General features: G+C 38.7%; 1 pseudogene; it reads left to right on the forward strand.

Moving 5' to 3' along the window:
* Nucleotides 1-2,548: 2,548 nt before the first annotated feature.
* Nucleotides 2,549-22,007, forward strand: part of LOC133532239 (zinc finger protein 729-like) — a 58,358-nt pseudogene continuing 38,899 nt past the window's right edge.

Here is a 22,007-nt window from a genome sequence, read left to right on the forward strand (position 1 = left end):
CGGCCCGTCTGATGGTAAGCAGTCTCCGTAGCCTATGTAAACTAGGGAATGCTAACCGGTTAACCGGTTAACCGGTTACCCGGTAATTTGACCAATATTACAGCCGGTAAAATACCGGTAATTTCCAGCCGTAACCGGGAATTTACCGAACGTTGTATAGGCAAATAAAAATGTAACAACCTGTTGAATTAGCCCATCTATGTCTTCGTACTTACAAAAAAAAACAATTACTACGGTTTACGATTACGAAGAGACACTTAAAATACTTTTCTGCATCTTATGATCTCGTCGGAGTAGGAACTAGGAAGCAATGTTTTGTGACAAATGAGTGGTCGCTAATCCCTCGTCCTTTCCCTTCTCGCCACCCCTACCCGATCCGCCTTACTATGTTCAGTGTCCTTTGTTTTAGTCTGTAGTGTCAGACAAGTGTGGAATGCGAAAGAACATTTTCTACCGCTGGTTACTTGTGTTCAAGATATCGTTCACGAATGTCTAAGCAACGTTCTATATTTTATATATAATTAACAGAATGATCTGATGATGACATGTTCCTGATTCCAACTCCTATCTTAAGAGCCCGGTAACGATTATAGAGCAAAAATTTTAAATTGAAAGATTTAGTCGTTGGAATTGTACACCTTTTGTTACGTAATATCTAAATAACAAGTATTGGTTTCTATTAGCACGTTTTTTCATCTTGCCTTTTAATAATGAGGTCGCAAGCGCGCGTCCCCGGTAATAGGTGACGAGAAGGGATAATTTTTAAAAATTCATATAAATTACACATACATACATACATACATACATATAATCACGCCTATTTCCCGAAGGGGTAGGCAGAGACCACGGATTTTCACTTGCTACGATCCTGACATACCTCTTTCGCTTCCTTCACTTTCATGACATTCCTCATACACGCTCGTCGGTTTAGGGTGCTCTTGACCTGGCCTTTCTTCAGGATTTCCCCGATTTGATCAGAGAAAGTCCGCCGAGGTCTACCCCTTCCAGCTCCCTCTTCTACTTCTCCCTTATACACTCTCTTTGTTAACCTTCTTTCACTCATTCATTCCACGTGTCCAAACCATCTCAACATACCTTTCTCAATTTTTGTCACTACATCTTCGTTCAGTCCACACTTTTCCCTTATCACACTGTTCCTAATTCTATCTTGTAATTTTACACCACACACACTTCTCAACGCTCTCATTTCCACTGCATTCACTTGACTCTGATGTTTCTTCTGCCATACCCAACTTTCGCTACCATACATAAGTGTAGGCACCAACACCCCTCTATGCACAGCCAAACGTGCTTTTTGCGACACCTTCTGGCTGCTCATAAAAAGCGTTGAGTGCCCCATTCACACGATTTCCAGCATTCACTCTCCTTTCAATGTCTTCATCATGTTTACCGTCCCTAGTGAACAAGGTTCCCAGATAAACAAACTCTTTCACTTGTTCAACTCTTTCTTGACCAATCAAAACTTCACAGTTTGTCATACTTTCTCCCTTTTCAAATACCATTACTTTCGTCTTGCTCACATTTATTTTCATTCCTTTCCTTTCAAAAGATCTATGCATTCTAGTTACCATCTCCTGAAATTCTTCACCCGATGACGCCAGCAATACCAGGTCATCAGCGTAAAGAAGACATTTGACGAGTAAACCTTTCATTCTCAGCCCACATTCATCATTTCTCAAATCATGCATACTACTGTCCATGAATAGATTAAACAGCCACGGTGACGCTACACATCCTTGCCTAACACCCTTTTCGATGCTAAACCACTCAGTGTACGATCCGTTTACTCTCACACAAGCACTGGAATCCTCATAGAGCGATTTCAGTGCCTGAATGAGACGACCGCTCAATCCATACACCGACAGTACCGACCAAAGTTCATTCCTCACCACTCTGTCATAAGCCTTTTCCAAATCCACGAAAGCGCAATAGACCTTTTCACCTCTGGCCAAATACTTTTCGGCTATGCATCGCAGGGAAAAGACTTGATCCGTACATCCCATACCCTTTCGGAATCCCGCTTGTGCATCCCATACTTTCTCATCGGTTTCTTTCACTACTCTTTCAATCAATATCTTTGCATACAATTTGCCGACGACGCTGAGTAAGCTAATGCCTCTGTAGTTTTTGCAATCCCTTTCCTTTGTAAAGAGGTACAATGACAGCCTTGCACCAGTCCCTGGGCACTTGGGTAAATTATGGTAGTAAATTATACAAAATGATGTATAAGAACAGTTTCAGCAAATGTTGTAGATTGTTTAAGTATCAAAATTACGTTGAAATTAAGTCAAAATGTTTATAGTTTATTTTCATTATTTTGTTTTGTCGATGTTTCTATAACGTGCTGTTGATTACTTTTAAAGGTTACTGACGAAAATAAGGACACAATCAATAATAATGCAAAATCAATGTTTTTTTATTTCATAAACGTATAACCGGTAATTTACCGGTTAACCGGTTAGTGGGACCTCGCGTCGGTAAATTACCGGTAATGAAAAACGCCCGGTTATTGCATTCCCTAATGTAAACCTGCAACTCCAGAGGAGTTACATGTGCGTTGCCAACCCTAACACTCTGCACCCTTGTTGAGCTCTTTACTTTACATTGGTCATTTCATACTGTTAGTATTAAAAACCAGATTAGGTTGAACCCTAAATCAATCAAAAATTAAAGTTCATGACCATATCTAAGTAAAGCATGTCAAAATTACCCTCTGAAGTTGTGAACTCTTGTAGTGTGAATCAATTTAAAAACAATCAGCAACAGACTATCTAAGCAGTGAAATTGTGCTACGTTAACTCTGATCTAGATGTACTAGCATCAGCTGCCTGTCTAAAACTAAATAATAAATAAATAAACTAAGCAATTTCTTTGTTATCTGTAGACCATGACGGAGGAACAGCCTCCACTGATGCTCTGTCTAGAGAATGCGGCTGGTGAGGAGGTGTCTCTTAACATAGAGCCAAATGATGACTTCCACTCCTTCCTGATAAAGGCCAAGTAAGTATAAACCTGTACGGTCATTGCACAACAAAAGTAACTGAGTCTCCATTTTATTACCCTATTATAATAATATGTATGCTGTATTATATAACATCAAATTTGTCTAAAAGGGCATTTGCGCTGTTAGCTTCAGCCCCACGCATGCCTCCCAAAGGTCCGGGACCCCATGATCCTGAGATATGCAAAGACATAAATAATAATAATAAACATGTTTATTCAAATAGTTAAAACAAAAGGTACATAATAAAAGTACACAATAATGCTTACAAACTAATTAAAAGGGAATGTGGCTAATATCTGCGTAATGTAGGTATATTTAAGTGTAAATATATATTTTACACATTGCATAGTTAAAATCGCAATGAAATCGTTAGCCACTGTAGTTTTCGTGAAATTAGAATTACCTCTTTGGAATAATCATTATTTTCCTAGGGATATCCTGGCGTTTTGCTATCTAAGGAATCAGGGGGGCACATTGCAACCAAATGTCAAGGTTGGCCCAGGAGCAGATTTACTACAGCAAAGCAATAAGTTCGAATCCATAATCTTCAGTTTCAAAGTCGCACTCCTTACCGCTAGGTTACCTACACTTTCCAACCTAATCTTACATTTTTCCTAGTTGCGTTCTAAAGGAGCCCAGAGAACCTATGCATTCCGCTATCAGTCCTTATAACTCATCACGTTTTAATTAAACCAAGATTACTTTTAATTACAGTGCACTACTTGGTTACGAAGTAGACCTAAATTCACTAACCAGAAACAAGCCAGTGGCCTTAACGGATAACATTTACCAATTCCTGCTAAATTCTGAAAACGGTCTCCTAGAGTACCCTATGGCAGAAACATTTGATCAAATGTTAGAACCAAGTGATGCCACTGATGGCTTAGTATATGTCCTTGGTGATGGAACACAAATTAAAGCTTCACAGATACATTTTGACAATGAGGATCCACTTTTTGATTTTGTAGCAGAAAAAATACCATTTGTCAAATATGTTGATGATTATATAGATGACGTTGAACCATCAAGCGAAATTAGCACGAAAATGATCAATATTGTCGCTAGTCCTGTGTCTAAATGGCCGAGCACTTCAAGCCCAAAGAAACCTTTCATAAACAGCATTCCTTTTAAACTAGTTAACAATAATGCTTCAGGATTTGCAGCTCAATTCCATAAATTCGTAGAATCCAGTATTGATAAAACTTTTACGCCGCTTAATCCAGTTACAGCCAGAAATAAATCGCCGAGAAGTCTTATTAGAGACAACTATAAGAAATATGAAGATAACATTTATAATAAAAATGATTTCATAACTCGAGATGAAGTTTTAAACATGTTTAAAGATACTCCGGTAGTACCTTATGAGAGCCAAAGCTTCAGCGATAAAAGGAGACGCAAAACTGATCCTTCCCGCCCTATTAATAAGACTGCTAATACTAAAACAATGCCGTACATAGATGTTGATGGTACTTTGATTGGTCAAAATGAGAGCCAAAACTGTTTTATCTGTGAGAAATTTGTCAGTAACAATATGGATAAGCTTTATTTATTTGACAATGAAGATCAGAAACTACACAGATCATCTCCGCAAAAGAAATTATCCACCCAATTGAAAATTATCTGTGAACAATGCTTAGACAATAATTTTAAACCATCTAGATTAAAAAGTCCAAGCCAAAATCTAAATCCAGACGAATATTTGGTAATTAGGAACAATCAGCAATATATATTTCAAAAAACAAATTCCATAGATTTTAAAAATATAAAAAGCAGTTTCGTAAACATAGGTGAAGCGACAGCAATAATAGACAAGATAGAAACAGAAATCTTAAAAGGAAATCAAGTGAAACAAACTGATTTTGTCAAAGTTGAAATCGGTTCGAATGGAGAAATTATATCTAAAGATGATGCGAAAGAATCAAATTCGGAATTATATCTTTTTAAAGATTGTAGCTCTAGTGACGTAGAAATAATAGAAGGACCGGAAATAGACGATGTCATAGACAATTTGGAGGAAGCGGATGAGGAAGTAAAGGAGTTTTTAGGGATGTATCAGAGTGACAATAATGATACTAGTGAATTAAAATGCAGGTTAGTTGTTTTACTTTATAGACTGACTGTCTCTCGGTTGCAGAATTGTTGGAATTATTTTCACCGATTGCTTTCCCTCTAATCTGAATTTTTTGGTTTAAGGTTTTGCGAGCGCGTCTTTGCAGACTACCCAGAGTTGATGGAGCATGGTGACGTTCACAAACACGTGACAGAAGATGGCGAGGTGTTTCCTTGCCCCTTGTGCTTTTATGGTAAGATACCACTCTGCACAGGCATCTAAAGTTCTAAACCAACTCTGCGCAGACTTTGCAGTGACAAAGTGTGAAGTGCACGTCATATAATACTCAAGAAATTGGCTTTCCACACTTTGACGCTTGCCAAGTTGGCGAAGAGTTATCTTGGTCTAAACCCTAATAGTCCTCTACCAATCTATAAAATAATTATTTTATTAATTCCATCGTACATGGCGACTCCTACTACTTGCGTTTTCATGGTAAGATACCAACAGAAAGTAGCCGGAGTTTTTTGACTTAAGTCCAGCTTTTGATACATTAGGCCGCAATATTTTATTTAAACATGAGAACTATGGTATTACAGATAGTGGTTTTTTTTTAATAAATCTTATTTACAGGGAATAATTTATCGAACTGGGATGAATTGTGGGTGAAAACAGGCCAAACATGTAATAATATATAGTCGGGGCGTCTCAGGGCTCAATACTTGGCCACTTATTCTTTATATTTGTCAAAGATCTTATGTCGTAATGCATCAACTTATTTATTTCAGGGTACGCTAATTTTAAGTGGCTCAAAGGCCATCTAAAAGCTGCTCACGATAAACCTAAAAAGCCTCCAACAGAAAGCAATAACGACGATGTAAAGGATGGTAAGAGACTTACACTTAAATACATAATATGCACACAATAAAAAAAAGCATTTATTTTCAGGCAACAAAGGTCCATAGATACATACCTTATATTATAGCTCACAGACTAACATACTTACAATAAATATAATACTATGTTGACTATGTTTTTTTATTTTATATCACGACTGTATGCTTGTTTGCCACCAACAAACATACAGCGCGCCTGCTGGTAATCAGTCACCGTAGCCTATGGACGCCTGCAACTCCAGAGATGTTACATGCGCCTTACCGACCCCTTTAAAAATCTGTACACTCCTTTTTTGAAGAATCTCATTCTCGGGAAAGCCTCGGCAGGTAGCTCATTCCACAGTCGGAGCGTCCGCGGTCCGCGGGAGGAAGCTCTTCCTAAACCGCACAGTGCGCGACCAGTTACATAGGTGTTAACGCATTCACTGCCAACGTTTTAGTAGCCCTAAGCTCGTAGCCGATCCCAGCGTTTTCCCGCTTTGTAGAGAAAAGCGACTACGAACAGAGAACCCGCTGAGCTGGTTCCCGGCACTCAACTCAACTCGGCTGGTTGTTATTGGCATGTCTAAATCCTTGCAATGTACGTAATGACGCCAATTTTTTCTTGCTGTGGTGCTTATATTATTTATTTATTTATTCAGAGTCACAGACACAGTCTCAACTGTCTCCAGTAGCTAAAAGAACTAGAAGTAATGATAAGAAAAATAACGAGGATGAAAATGGTATGTCACTATTAAAATTCATAGTATAATTTTTATGTCAAAGTAGTAATTAGTAGATGGCATAAAGCGACCCATGCTATCCGATTTAATATATTAGGTCGAGAACATTGTATACTCCGCTTTTCATTTTCACTGTGAGTAAAATATACAAAAATATCCAATATATTAGGTTATTTTATCGTATTTTTTCAAGACTAAGGAAAATCGTACTCGGGCCGGTCGGGGACGCGCCGACAGGGCTGGTAGTTTGTATGACAGATTTTGGACTTTATTGCTAAGTTAATAAGGGTTATTGGCATTAAGTAAAAGCGTTACAACCCATGCCTAGCACACTACATTTATTAGGTATTCTTATTTTAGATGATCCACCCAAGTTAGAAGAAGAACCTGGAAAATCAGTGGAAACTGAAAATGTGAGTGACATTTTATATGTATTATTTTAATAGTCTTAGGTGTACAAATTCTAAAATTTATTAAGTTGGTTAACTTACACTATTAAATGGGGGTTTTCAGACAGAGTACCATTTACTTATTTTCAAAAAAGTAACAATTTTTGGCTTATTTCGACCCAGAATTACGAGGATTGAACCACAGAAAAAATGTGTCCTTAGTTTTTCATGCACATTTTGGGTGTCAATTTGTCACGGTTCATAGAAAATGTATGTGAAATAATAATGATAATTCAGCTTATATACGTCCCACTGCTGGGCACAGGCTTCCTCTCATGCACGAAAGGGCTCGGGCTATAGTCCCCACACTAGCCCAATGCGGATTGGGGACTTCACATACACCTTTGAATTTCTTCGCAGATGTGTGCAGGTTTCCTCACGATGTTTTCCTTCACCGAAAAGCTAGTGGTAAATATCAAATGACATTTCGTACATAAGTTCCGAAAACTCATTGGTACGAGCGGGGGTCTGAGCCCACGACCTCCGGCTTGCAAGTCGCACGCTCTTACCGCTAGGCCACCAGCGCTTCTACTCTAGGCTCTAGAACTATCCTGTACTAACAGTTCTTTCATTGTGTCTATCAATTTTAGGACAAACAGGAATGCACAATGGAAATCAAGTTAGAAATTAAACAAGAGGCCCTGGACACGAGCGACGAAGAGGCAATATGGATCGTGCACACCGACGACACGCCTGCCGACCAGCTACACTCCCTTCTGCATGTAAGTGTGTGAATGTCTTTCTACCTTCCTGGAGGGGGGTACGAGTGGCCATGTCTCCCTTCCGTGGGAGGTCAATATGGCTGCTGGTGTTGGCCAGCTCATCTCTCTCTCTCTCTCTCTCTCTCTCTCTCTCTCTCTCTCTCTCTCTCTCTCTCTGGTCAGAGAATTTGAAATAGAGGTGAATTGTCAAAGAAAACTTTGTAGCCACGGTAAATTTACTGCCATCTTTTGACACATGATTAAAACTTTTAGTACGCCATTTGACTTTACTACTTATTTTTTCACTGATATGTGTTAAATTTGTTAAATATCAAAAAGTGGCGCCATCTAATAGATCAAAGGCCAAAGGTATGGTGGTATCGTTTCGAGCGATGGGGCCACAATCTTTAGCCGATGCCCGGTAAGGCAAATTGAACACATATCAGTGAAAGAAGAAAAGAGAATTGATTGTAATAGAGAGGTAAAATAATAATAATAATTCAGCCTATATACGTCCCACTGCTGGGCAAGGCCTCCTCTCATACGCGAGAGGGATCGGGCTATAGTCCCCACGCTAGCCCAATGCGGATTGGGGACTTCACATACACCTTTGAATTTCTTCGCAGATCGTGAGAGAGGTACAGTCTAAGAAAAAAACGTACCCCTTAGTTTGACATCCAAAACACATGGCGCTGTACTTCGCCATATGTTTTCGGTCACTGAATTGTCAAACGTCAACTTTTGACAGTCAGAGTTACCGCAAAATGTATGGAGCTGTACAGCGCCATCTCGTTTACTTGTCAAATTTGAAGCGCTTACTTAATCAAAGTATCTTTGCTATAACTTAAACAAAATTTTCAATTTTGCCCTCTGAATTCTAGGGTGATGAGAAAAATGAAGAAGCAGTGTTCAAGAAACCGCTGAAATGTGTCAAATGCAGGTAGAACATAAAATCTAGTTCATTCCTGTTAGGTGAATCGTCGAAGTACATTGGTCATCTCATCAACTAGTGCACCCGGGTATGTCCTTAAATTACGTGCAAAAGAGAGGTATGGGCACTGTGAATGTTATCTCGCTTTGTTGGGTAGGGCACAGCACAGCAGATGTCATTCCAGATCTAGAGCAGACCCCAACTGGGGAAGTACCCCCACCTTACAGAACACCGCAGCCAAATAACACGAGACCCTACTCATAGTGTTGTGTTCCTGCCGGTGAGTAAGGTTGCCAGAGCTCAACGCGGATGCGAAGTGTTAGGGTCGGCAACGCGCATGTAACTCCTCTGGAGTTGCAGGCGTCCATAGGCCACGGAGACTGCTTACCATCAGACAGGCCGTACGCTTGTTCACAGACGTAGTATAAAAAATATAATTTTTAACTCCCGACGCAAAAAGAGAGGTGTTATATGTTTGAAGCCAATGTGTGTCTGTGTGTCTATCTGTGGCATCGTTGCTCTCCAACGGATGGATCGATTTCGATGCGTTTTTTTTCGTGAAAGCGAGTTTCCTTGCGGTAGTTCTTAGCTATGTTTGATAGAAATCGATCCAGCAGTTTGTAGAGTATCAGCTCTTTTCCAAAATTATGTAAGGCATTTTTGGCATGAAATGGTTTAAAATCTTATGATACGCGTATTTTTTTTAATTTTTAACTAAATAGTTACATATATTCTTACTCATTTATTCATGATATTCTTAAAATATAACACGTCAGCATCAGAAAATAAATTATTATCATCACATCATTGAGAATAATCAAAATGTATGTCTAGTATTAAAATTACAATAATCATTATGTTCATTAAATACAAATCACGATTGAAATAATATGCCAAGATTTAAATATCATGTCAGTACATAGTTATTCTTCGGTATTACATAATAAATTAGTTTTTGCATTCAGGTATCGGAAAACCTATATTTTTGTATAGGAACGAAAACGATAGTTTTTCGTTCTTTGTTAATTATTTCATTTCTAATTAGGCAATCTAATAATACGAAGTCGTTATCGAAAAACACAACTAGGTCCTACATTTGGGGTATAAAATAAACCGAAATATATGGTTATTTCGACGTTTTTTCAAAAATGGGTCCGATCCCTGGACTTGCATTTGTCAATGTTATAGTTTTGGTATAGGGTTTATTTAAGATTAATTTAGGTTATTATTATTCTAGTTAAGTTCAGTTTATAACATGGGGGATAAGATCCCTACCTCCCTGGAGTGGCGCCTACAATAAATTAGTTTCAATGTTTTTTTTATTATTAGCCTATTTGTGTATCCCACTGCTGGGCAAAGGCCTCCCCTCTAGCTTTCCAATCCTCCCTGTGCTGAGCAAGATCCCGTCAGTCCCGCTGAAACGCATCCAAGTCGTCCCGCTACAAAATTCAATGTTATATGTGCTGAAAAATAAACTAGAATTTGACCATATTGGCTGACCATAAAGCTGGATCCGCCGTTGTTTTCAATAAACTTTACTCTCGCAGTCAAATCATGGTGGACATGTCAACACATAAATGCAAGAGACGCGCCCGGAAACGGAAGTGCTTGGGCAAGGACGAAAATATCACTTTGTCCTCTCAGAAGGACGCTGTAAAGGTACGTTTCTTATTTGTAACGGATATGTGGCTTTCTATATCAAAATATACCTTATGCTACTGCAATGAGGTTCTGTTTGATAGACACCAAATGTGATTTAATGTAAAATATAGTCGTTTTTGCTTGATTGGGAATCAAAAATCTGCTATAATGGTGCTACTTTACCGGACTAATGCAGAAATTACGTACCTATACGTGCCTTTGTCGTAAATTTAAAGGCCCAGATGTACTGTAAAACGTTGTGCGATACACGTGCGAATTTCCTACTATTATCGTAATGTACTATTACAGTACATATGGTGCTACTTTACCGCACTAGTGCGAAAATTAGCATATTACGTTACTATGTCGAACATTTACAGGGCCATATGTACTGTAAAACGTTGTACGATACATGTGCGTATAGGTAATTCGCGACTCGTGTCGATTTAAAACACTCCCTTCGGTCGTGTTTTAATTTATCACCACTCGTTTCGAATTTCCAATTTTTCGCACTTGTATCGTAATGTACTATTATTACATTAGGTTCACCAGAATAGAAAAAAAAAAATGCTTTACCTATGCATTTCACAAATAGGTACCACATGTGGGTAGATAGTTAGAAAGAAAGTTGTATGTACCTTCATTATGTAATATTTTTAAAGGAATGTAATGTTACATTTATCCGGCGTTTCTTGTATTCATGTAGCTTTAGATAATATTTTTTTTTACAGAGACCACAAGGTAGACCCAAGCAATGCACGGACTCTGGTGATAATGATATGTTGGTACCCGTGAGTATAAAACAAGCAGCCTTATATTACTATTAGTGCACAGTAAATTCTTAATTATTTTCTTTAAAACACCCCACCCACCCTCACCCACCACCCTCCCACCGCTCACCCTGCACCTCCTTAATCTTTCTGGTTTAGCTCATTGGTTGACTGGTAGAGAATGCCTTAAGACATTAAGAACGCCATTTGTACTATCATGTATTGTGCATTAAAGATTATAAATAAATCTTTTAATTCGTAGATACACCCTTGATTACCCGTAAGTTGTTCTCCAGCCAAGGTAGAAATTGTTCATTATGTTATAAGGGCGGTAAACAAGAATTTACGAACGATTTCTATTTCATGAATCGTATAGAACTATAAACAGTAGCTAACTTGACCGTGACGTCATTTGCTAGTGTTTCATATAAATTCCATATTGGCAAATCGATTCGAAAATTCGAAAAAAGATCTGATTGGACTAGTAGTCAAATACCCTATCCCTACCCCTTTGACGACCGGTCTAGCCTAGTGGGTAATGACTCTGCCTATGAAGCTGATGGTCCCGGGTTCAAATCCTGGTAAGGGCATTTATTTGTGCAATGAGGACACACTACAACACAAGCCTTAATTTAACTTACTTAATGGACTTAGTCAATTTGTCTAATAATGTCCTTATTATATTTGCTTTGCCTAAAGGTTGACTGGTAGACATTGCCTCATGGCATTAAGTCCGCCTTTTGTACTATAAGGTTTTCTTTTGTGCAATAAAGATTAAATAAATAAATATTTATTTAGTTTACCCTATACCTCCTAGTAAGTATTATTATTATTATATTTTCCCTATACACTACGCGCTGGTGGCCTAGCGGTGAGAGCGTGCGACTTGCAATCCGGAGGTCGCGGGTTCGAACCCCGGTTCGTACCAATGAGTTTTTCGGAACTTATGTACGAAATATCATTTGATATTATACTAGTTGCTTTTCGGTGAAGGAAAACATTGTGAGGAAACCGGATTAATCCCAACAAGGCCTATTTTCCCCTTTGGGTTGGAAGGTCAGATGGCAGTCGCTTTCGTAAAAACTAGTGCCTATGCCAAATCTTGGGATTAGTTGTCAAGCGGACCCCAGGCTCCCATGAGCCGTGGCAAAATGCCGGGACAACGCGAGGTAGAAGATTTTCCCTATACACTGTTAAAATGTTTCGGGTTCTTCGTGGGCACGTGTATGAACGTGTGTACATATTTCCAGAGGCCCCGTAAGAAGAAAGCCTCTGAGCCGACGTCAGACCCGCAGATCATGACGTGTCATAATTGCAATGAGTCCTACACTTCGAAAGTACGCTTGAAGTTTCACATGTAAGATGACCTTAGTGTAAGATATTTTTTAAATGTAAATAAATGTGTATTTAAAGGGGGAAAAGGATGACAATCCATTTTACACTACATATGGTGGTACTACTTTACCACACTAGTGCGAAAATTTGCATATTACGTTACTGTGTCGAACGTTTAAAGGGCCATATGTACTGTAAAACGTTGTACGATACTTGTGCGAAAAGGTAATTTGCAACTCGTGTCGATTTAAAACACTCCCTTCGGTCGTGTTTTAATATATCGCCACTCGTTTCGAATTTCCTATTTTTCGCACTTGTATCGTAATGTACTATTACTATTACAGTATATTTGGTGCTATAACACGTTATGTAACTAAGTCGAAAAAAGGGCCATATGTACTGTAAACCGTTGTACGTACGTTGTATATGTGCGAATATTCCTATTTTTCGCACTTGTATCGTAATGTACTATTATACTAATACGGCATAAATACGAGAAAAGTGAATTTAAACATTACAAATATTGTATTGTAAAAACCGTCCAAGAGCATGTCGAGCCATGCTCAGTGTAGGGTTCCGTAGTTACCCCTCAGTCACAATACACCTAAAGCGGGTGCTATTAGTAAGTATCATAAAACCCCAAACGGAGTCCCTTCACAGCGCTTTTTAACGTCCTAATTACTAAGAAGCGAAGACTTAGCGATAACTCAAAAACGGCTTCCTTAAATGATCATTTTTCGCGACAGTTTTCATTGAATGCCTTTGTTAAGTTTTTCACGTTTTTTTTTATATATTTTTGGAGCCATAGTTCAAAAGTTAGTGAGGTAGGGCGGTACCTATTTTTTTCTTACAGAGCGATAATTTCGGAAATTTTAACTTTACCAAAAATTGCTTGTTGAAAACCCCTATTCGTTTTGAAAGACCTTTCTAAAGACAACCCACACCATAGGATTCAAGCGAAAAATAATCATCCCCACTTTGTGTTGGGGAGGTACCATAAAAATTGTGATTGAGATCTACCCTTTTCCGAAAAATAACATGACCGGGTAGTGATAAATGTAGCGATTTAGATCTACCCTTTTCAGAAAAATAACATAACCGGGTAGTTATACATTTTGGAATTTAGATCTACCCTTTTCAGAAAGATAACATGATCGGGTAGTGATAAATTACGTGGTTTAGATCTACCCTTTTCAGAAAAAAAACATGACCGGGTAGTTATAAATTTTGGAATTTAGATCTACCCTTTTCAGAAAGATAACATGACCGGGTAGTGATAAATTACGTGGTTTAGATCTACCCTTTTCAGAAAAATAACATGACCGGGTAGTTATAAATTTTGCGATTTAGATGCTGATGCTGTAGACTCTGTCTTGCTTTTCAAAATTATTCACTCAGTACTAGATGCCCCTAAATTGCTTCATAAAATAAGTTTCAGAGTTCCGCGTAGACGAGAGCGCCAGTGTCGCAAAAAAGACCTTTTCTCTATTCCTCGCAGTCGGACTCGTTATGCTAGTAATGCATTTATTAAGCGTGTTTGTAAATTGTTTAATAATAATGAAAAACTCACAGATGTGGATATATTTAACTGTACAACTACTTTACTGAAAAAAGCATTCACATGATATGTATTAAGAATACCTAAATAAGCATATTTTTTCTAATAATTGAGATATATGCATCTTTGGTTGTTATTTAGCTTAAATTTCACATGACTCTGATGTTCACTTTTATTTTTAGGTGTTAATCAACTTGTACTGTATATAGGCAAGCTGTAGATATTTGTTTAAAGTATTGTAAAAATTGTTTGCATTTATATACGATATTTTTGTATTCAAAAAGTGCATTAGCTTCGTATTTTGATATGTAAATTAAGGAAACTATAGGTCAATTTACTGCTGCTTAATCTACTGTTCAATGTTATTGAATGACTGTTTGTTTCTGAATAAAAGAAAAAAAAAAAAAAAAGATCTACCCCTTTCAGAAAGATAACATGAACGGGTAGTGATAAATTACGTGGTTTAGATCTACCCTTTACAGAAAAATAACATGACCGGGTTGTTATAAATTTTGCGATTTAGATCTACCCTTTTCAGAAAGATAACATAACCGGGTAGTGATAAATTACGTGGTTTAGATCTACCCTTTTCAGAATAAAAACATGACCGTGTAGTTATAAATTTTGGAATTTAGATCTACCCTTTTCAGAAAGATAACATGACCGGGTAGTGATAAATTACGTGGTTTAGATCTACCCTTTTCAGAAAAAAAAACATGACCGGGTAGTTATAAATTTTGGAATTTAGAACCACCCTTTTCAGAAAGATAACATGACCGGGTAGTGATAAATTACGTGGTTTAGATCTACCCTTTTCAGAAAAATAACATGACCGGGTAGTTATAAATTTTGCGATTTAGATCTACCCTTTTCAGAAAGATAACATGAACGGGTAGTGATAAATTTAGCCATTTAGATCTACCCTTTTCAGAAAAATAACATAAGATAGATAGATAGATAGATAGATAGATAATCAGTTTATTTGTTTGCCACAATACACACAGGAAATACAATTAATAAAATGACAAAAAAAAACAGATGATACAAAATTATACGAGAGAAATACACATTTATACAAAATAGAAGTAGAAAGAGAAAAAAAATACATTTAAATAATACTGTTCCATACATAAAGGAAATGTTGTGTGCGTCGCAGCAAAACAAAAGGGTTCTGGCTCAGTATTACGCTTCACCCTATGGGAGAGGCACTGATATTCTGCCAGGACCAGATCACGTCAACCAAGATACAGTGTAAAATATGCAATATTCAAAGTTAGTACTTACCTAAATACCTTGTTTATAAAACTAGTGACATAATTATCATTGAAAGTGAGTTCTTGCAAAGTTATGATATTGAAGTGTCAGTGTGATTAGCATGCTTAAGTAATACGTAGTGTCAAGTGTAATTATAAGAAGAAAATCATTTTATATACATTATGAATTACTAAAACCAAATAAAATAATAGTATTAGTGAAGACTAAATTCGGTAATCAGCAACCAGGTAACCATGAGGGACTCCCAAAGTTTGTTTCTCCAAAAGGTATTTTTTTAAATGAAATTTGAAACCGGGTAGTGATAAATTACGTGGTTTAGATCTACCCTTTACAGAAAAATAATATGACCGGGTTGTTTTAAATTTTGCGATTTAGATCTACCCTTTTCAGAAAGATAACATGATCGGGTAGTGATAAATTACGTGGTTTAGATCTACCCTTTTCAGAAAAATAACATGACCGGGTAGTTATAAATTTTGGAATTAAGATCTCCCCTTTTCAGAAAGATAACATGACCGGGTAGTGATAAATTACGTGGTTTAGATCTACCCTTTTCAGAAAAATAACATGACCGGGTAGTTATAAATTTTGCGATTTAAATCTACCCTTTTCAGAAAGATAACCTGAACGGGTAGTGATAAATTTTGGAATTAAGATCTCCCCTTTTCAGAAAGATAACATGACCGGGTAGTGATAAATTACGTGGTTTAGATCTACCCTTTTCAGAAAAATAACATGACCGGGTAGTTATAAATTTTGCGATTTAGATCTACCCTTTTCAGAAAGATAACCTGAACGGGTAGTGATAAATTTAGCCATTTAGATCTACCATTTTCAGAAAAATAACATGAGCGGGTAGTGATAAATTTAGCGATTTAGATCTACCCTTTTTATAAAAATAACATGCCCGGGTAGTGATAAATTAAGTGATAAAGATCTACCCTTTTCAAAAAATAACACAAGTGGGCAGTAATGTATTAAGTGATTTCTACTTACCCTACCAAAATCTCTTGTTACCACGTGAGTAATGGCATCTTTCAATGCTCCCTTGTGACAAAATTTCCTACCTTAGCCATTTATTTATAATATTATAAATATTACATGTCAAGTTTTTCAGGCATTATTCAGTAGCAATAAAAAAACATATTAAATGCAAATTAATTTAGATGGGTAAAATTTCAATTATTTAATTAAACCTACTTCTATGTCTGTTTGGCCTGATAGTTGACTGGTAAAGGATACTTTTAGACATCAAGTCATCCATTTGTACTTATTTTTTATATTGTGAAATAAAGTTTGGAATTTGGATAAATAAATACAATTTCTTTCCAGGCAATTCCACGACAACACAGAAATGCTGAATGCCAACGGGCAATACACATGCCTGGAGTGCCCCGGAGTCACTTTCACGACAGAGACAGAGCTGTTCGATCACGTCCACTTTCAACATGACAAGCAGAACCGCTATCAATGTCCTGTCAAGGATTGTGGGAAGACATTCTTCCTTCGGTTAGTTTTGCCATTTACACTCTTATTTTGAAAAAAAAAATCTCATTCCAAATCGTCTAAAATTCATAGGTTACCATAACAATGCTGGGAAAAACCTATTTCAATCAAAAAAACATAAAAATAACAACTTCGGTTTCTACGTCAATGAGAGCCGAATTTCAGCCCACAGTGCATCGCCACAACAACCCCTCCTCTACCCTCGCATAGGTAGCGCAACTCGTGCGCGTGATAACGCTAACATAAATCGGGAAAATGTGGACTGATTGAAAAATACTGCCGGCGGATACTTTTGCACGCGAGTGTACAGAGGCAAGCAAATAATATAAGACTGGTAATTTCTATATTCTCTATCCTCCTGAGACCCTGTGTTTTTTCCCAGGTGGGTAATATATTCCCTCTGCCTTATAAAGACTTAAACATATCTTTTAACAAACTATATTTTCAGAGCGTCTCTGACGAAACATAGCCGGACGCACACAGACACACGCCGCTATGTGTGCGGCACTTGTGGCAAGAGGTTCCTGGACAAACAGACTTTGGATGAACATGGAGTCACACATTTGCAGGTATCAGTAGCACAATTAGCTGCTATAGTAATTTTTCAAACGTGAAGGGTAAACATTTGACTTTTTTTTTCATTCCATGCCATTGACGTTTCAAACCAATCCTTTTTACAAGCTTTTACTTAACTTGCAATGTAACTATGTAATCTTGCAAGTTAAAGACCCACTTCCGGACTTCTAATGAAGCTGAAAATTATGTCGGATGACAATGCAATATTATGGTACCATCGAGCTGATCTGATGATGAAAACAGGAGTTGGCCATGGAAAAGAAGTAAATCAGTAACATGTTTTATGCTCACTTGTACTTCAGATCAAACCATACCAATGCCACATCTGCATGAAACAGCTGACTCGCCGCTCTCGCTTGCGCATGCACATGCGCGCGCATGAGGAATCGCTCTGTCCCGCTCTAGTGCCCGTCTGCGCCGCCTGCCGCCGCGCCTTCCAGAATGTTTCCGCCGCCGTGGTGAGACAGCTATATACTTGTCATTATAAATCAAACCATACCAATGCAACATCTGCATGAAACAGCTGACTCGCCGCTCTCGCTTGCGCATGCACATGCGCGCGCATGAGGAATCGCTCTGTCCCGCTCTAGTGCTCGTCTACGCCGCCTGCCGCCGCGCCTTCCAGAATGTTTCCGCCGCCGTGGTGAGACAGTTATATACTTGTCATTATAAATCAAACCATACCAATGCAACATCTGCATGAAACAGCTGACTCGCCGCTCTCGCTTGCGCATGCACATGCGCGCGCATGAGGAATCGCTCTGTCCCGCTCTAGTGCCCGTCTGCGCCGCCTGCCGCCGCGCCTTCCAGAATGTTTCCGCCGCCGTGGTGAGACAGCTATATACTTGTCATTATAGATCAAACCATACCAATGCAACATCTGCTTGAAGCAGCTGACTCGCCGCTCTCGCTTGCGCATGCATATGCGCGCGCATGAGGAATCGCTCTGTCCCGCTCTAGTGCTCGTCTACGCCGCCTGCCGCCGCGCCTTCCAGAATGTTTCCGCCGCCGTGGTGAGACAGCTATATACTTGTCATTATAGATCAAACCATACCAATGCAACATCTGCATGAAGCAGCTGACTCGCCGCTCTCGCTTGCGCACGTTGAATCGCTCTTACTGAGTAACAATTTGTGTTTACCAGATTATAGTTACCGCGTACGGCACAATCTGCTTCCGCTGTCAAATTTATGGTCACAATATATTACACTACATTTCGCGTAGTATTTATTTGCCTGTTATATAGTGTTAAGTCTTATTTGGTTTAACAGGAGCACGTGAAGAAGTCCCCGGAGTGCCTCGGGGCGTTCGCGTGCGATTTGAACGAGGAGAAACCTGCCGCCGTGCTATCACCCACTAGTGGGCTAGTTCGACCCACGCAGGAAGGTTCGTTATGGGTGTCATTTAATTGATCTGCAAATTATTCCTATTTTGATGAAAGAAATGTGTATTTGGTCGGCCAAAATGTATACTTGGTTAGCAAGTATTTCTAAACCAGTCCGCAATTGGGTACTTGACACATATTGAATATTGTAACAAAATGTAATTAAATTGATTGAAAATGAGCCATCTATTATAAAAAAGTGGAATTTAAAAAGACTTATTGAGATTATAAAAAAATATAAAGCTCCAGTCTCAAAAAAAATTTTTTTTTCACAAAATAAAGGTTTGATTTCTTACATTTTTTTGAATAAAAAATTGTATAATAACTATGTTCATAAACGCAATATTCCAGGGTCAAAATAGCAATTTTCTTGATCTTCCATACATTTAGGACAGACTAATTTAATGTGACGTCACATTATAATATTTTGTTAGAGGCATTTCAATCGTCGAGTGCGAGCGTCAGACTTTAACTCTCATTTCTGACCTTTGTGTTGCTCAAATGCCATGAGTCCTTTTTGATCCTCAGGAAAATCAAGATCGATTGACATTATTTACAAAAAAACTGTCAAGTAGCCAATTATAGTGATTAAACAACAAGATTGGGCTCATATGATGGGCATTAACAGGTTTAACATTCCCTGAGAAATTAACCATTTTGATAGGGGAGAGTGGTGCAAAATGGGGTACGTTAAAATTATGGTCAATTAATGTAATGGTTCAAAAAATTATTTTCTTTGTAATTTATGCATCTATTTATATCTAAATAGATAGAATTCCGATGCTATCGCTTCCGCCTCCCCGCGGTCACTGCACCTACAATAGGGACCGTGCGCGTTGGAGGGTCTGCCATCTTGTGGCCGGAATCGGAACCATAAACATGTACATTTACACGTCACGTGTTTTGTTGTGCATAGTAGGTTCTGCCATCTTGTGGGCTACATCGGAACAATAAACATCACACTTACACCTCGCGCCAAAAATCTGACGGCTCCTGTGCTGCCTCCTACAGTTCATGCACCCTCCCTATAGCAATAGCTAAACCTACATTTGAAGAACTGGCGTCGTCCCCCTTCGTCTTAAGAGGCAACAGGAGTGGTCATTTCTCCATACAGACGTACTCAACTGTTTCCTCCGTGTTTTTTGAAGTTAGAGTAATGATTTTTCTAAACAAGATTATTATTATTAATGTCTGTGTCGGACTGTTTAGCTTTTTTTGATATTTTTGTTTCTTAAGGCGCTAGTGCACAAATATTCGCAAAAACGAGCTAATTTACTGGGCACCAAAGAGAAGTTTGATATTCAAAACTGACATCAATTAGCTTAAGAAGCAAAACAGTCCGACACAGGTAATGTCATTACCATATAGATCTCAAAATTTCGTTAAATTTGGCTAAGTTTTGGAGGAGGAAGCAGTCGAGTACGAAACGTCGTTTTTTGAGTTTTTCACGCAGTATTTTTTGCCGAACCTGGCGTTGTCCTTATCGCACTAATTCTAGGAGCCGCTTCCGTTAGAGAGACGGATATATTCACCTAAAATATTTAAATCTCAGCTCCCGTATTCTCTTAAACATACGCGTTAAGCCACACGGCGGCATAGGTCGCGGCGAGGTTTGGTATAAGTACTGACAGTACTGTAGTGTGCCTATGTTTAAAAAAAAACCTTTAAACTTTTTGGCCCGTCTTGCAGTAGGCGTTTCAACTTCCTATCGGTATCGGAAGGTACAAATTTCAAAAACTCCCTGTCATTACATGCATTTTTTGTTGTGTGCGTGACTTTAACCTAATCTATAGCTGCGATCTCAGATTTGGAAGTCATACATCTTTATCGGTAGGCTACCAACGCTTCTTCTGGTTGCCCAGTGGCGAGACAAGACCAACATTTGGTGTGGGCAAGGTACATTTAGCGAGGCCCTCTGGTGGCGCAAGAAATAACGAATATTTTTTTACGTTGCCTCCGAGTTTACGTATTAGAGGCGCGAAGCCCCGCGCGGTCGGAACGCGGGGCTTTAGGCGTTCGCCCACGTCTAGCGCCGCGTCTGACGTTGTAGATTTGATTTTTTTTTTTTCACTCATCGACTGTAATGGTTGAATTAAGATTTCGTATATCAAACTATAATTGCGTACTTTTTATGTATGGACTCTCAATTCAACTATAAGATTCATTTCAATACGCTGTAGTCATTTATAAAACAAAATGACCAATTACGTGCCGCCGCGCTCCCATAGAATAGACTAAAGGGGCGCGGGGTCGCGTGGAGTCGCGCGTTTATGTATTTTGTACTAAATTTTTGTCTACGATATACTTAACAATTTTCACTAATTATTTAGGTTTGATAGTAAAAAAGTATTATTTTAAATGACTCTTCTACGAGTCTATTGTATAATCAATCAATCAATCAATAGTGATATAATCAAGCTTTTCAATCTCGTACCTTACTTAGGCAACTCAGCAAACTTCGTTGCCTAAACACGGTACTCGACTGGAAAGCTCTATTATACCACGGTTGTATAAAATACTATTACAGTACATATGGGGCTACTTTATAGCACTAGTGCGAGAAGTAGCATATTACGTTACTGTGTCGAACATTTAAAGGGCCATATGTACTGTAAAACGTTGTACGATACATGTGCGAATAGGTAATTCGCAACTCGTGTCGATTTAAAACACTCCCTTCGGTCGTGTTTTAATTTATCGCCACTCGTTTCGAATTTCCTATTTTTCGCACTTGTATCGTAATGTACTATTATACCACGGTTGTATAAAATACTATCGATTATTTATCTAGTAGACCCACCGGACCAACAGCTTCGCATAGAACGCGAGGCGCACTGCGCCGGCGCCGCCGCGCTCCTGGCGCCACTCCCGGCGTCCTTGCGCGCGGTCGTTCGTGCCGTCAAAGTGGATAAGGCCTTCCGCTGCGAGTTCTGCGAGGAGTACGTATTACCTTGCCCTATATACTTACCCTGTGTACGCCCTGTACGCCACACCTATAAGATACCGGTATACTCTGCATACACATGCAAACTCGTCTACTATAGACTATAAACCCACCATGACGCTCTGCCTACCACACCCTACGCAAGTATCCGAACCTGCACTATCACACCCCTTATATGTAGCTTACCGACACACTTTGTATCTACACACGCCAGCTAAGCTACCGGTCGCCTTCACCGTGGCCC

This window comes from Cydia pomonella, chromosome 26 (genome assembly GCF_033807575.1).
Source record: "Cydia pomonella isolate Wapato2018A chromosome 26, ilCydPomo1, whole genome shotgun sequence".
NCBI lineage: Eukaryota > Metazoa > Arthropoda > Insecta > Lepidoptera > Tortricidae > Cydia > Cydia pomonella.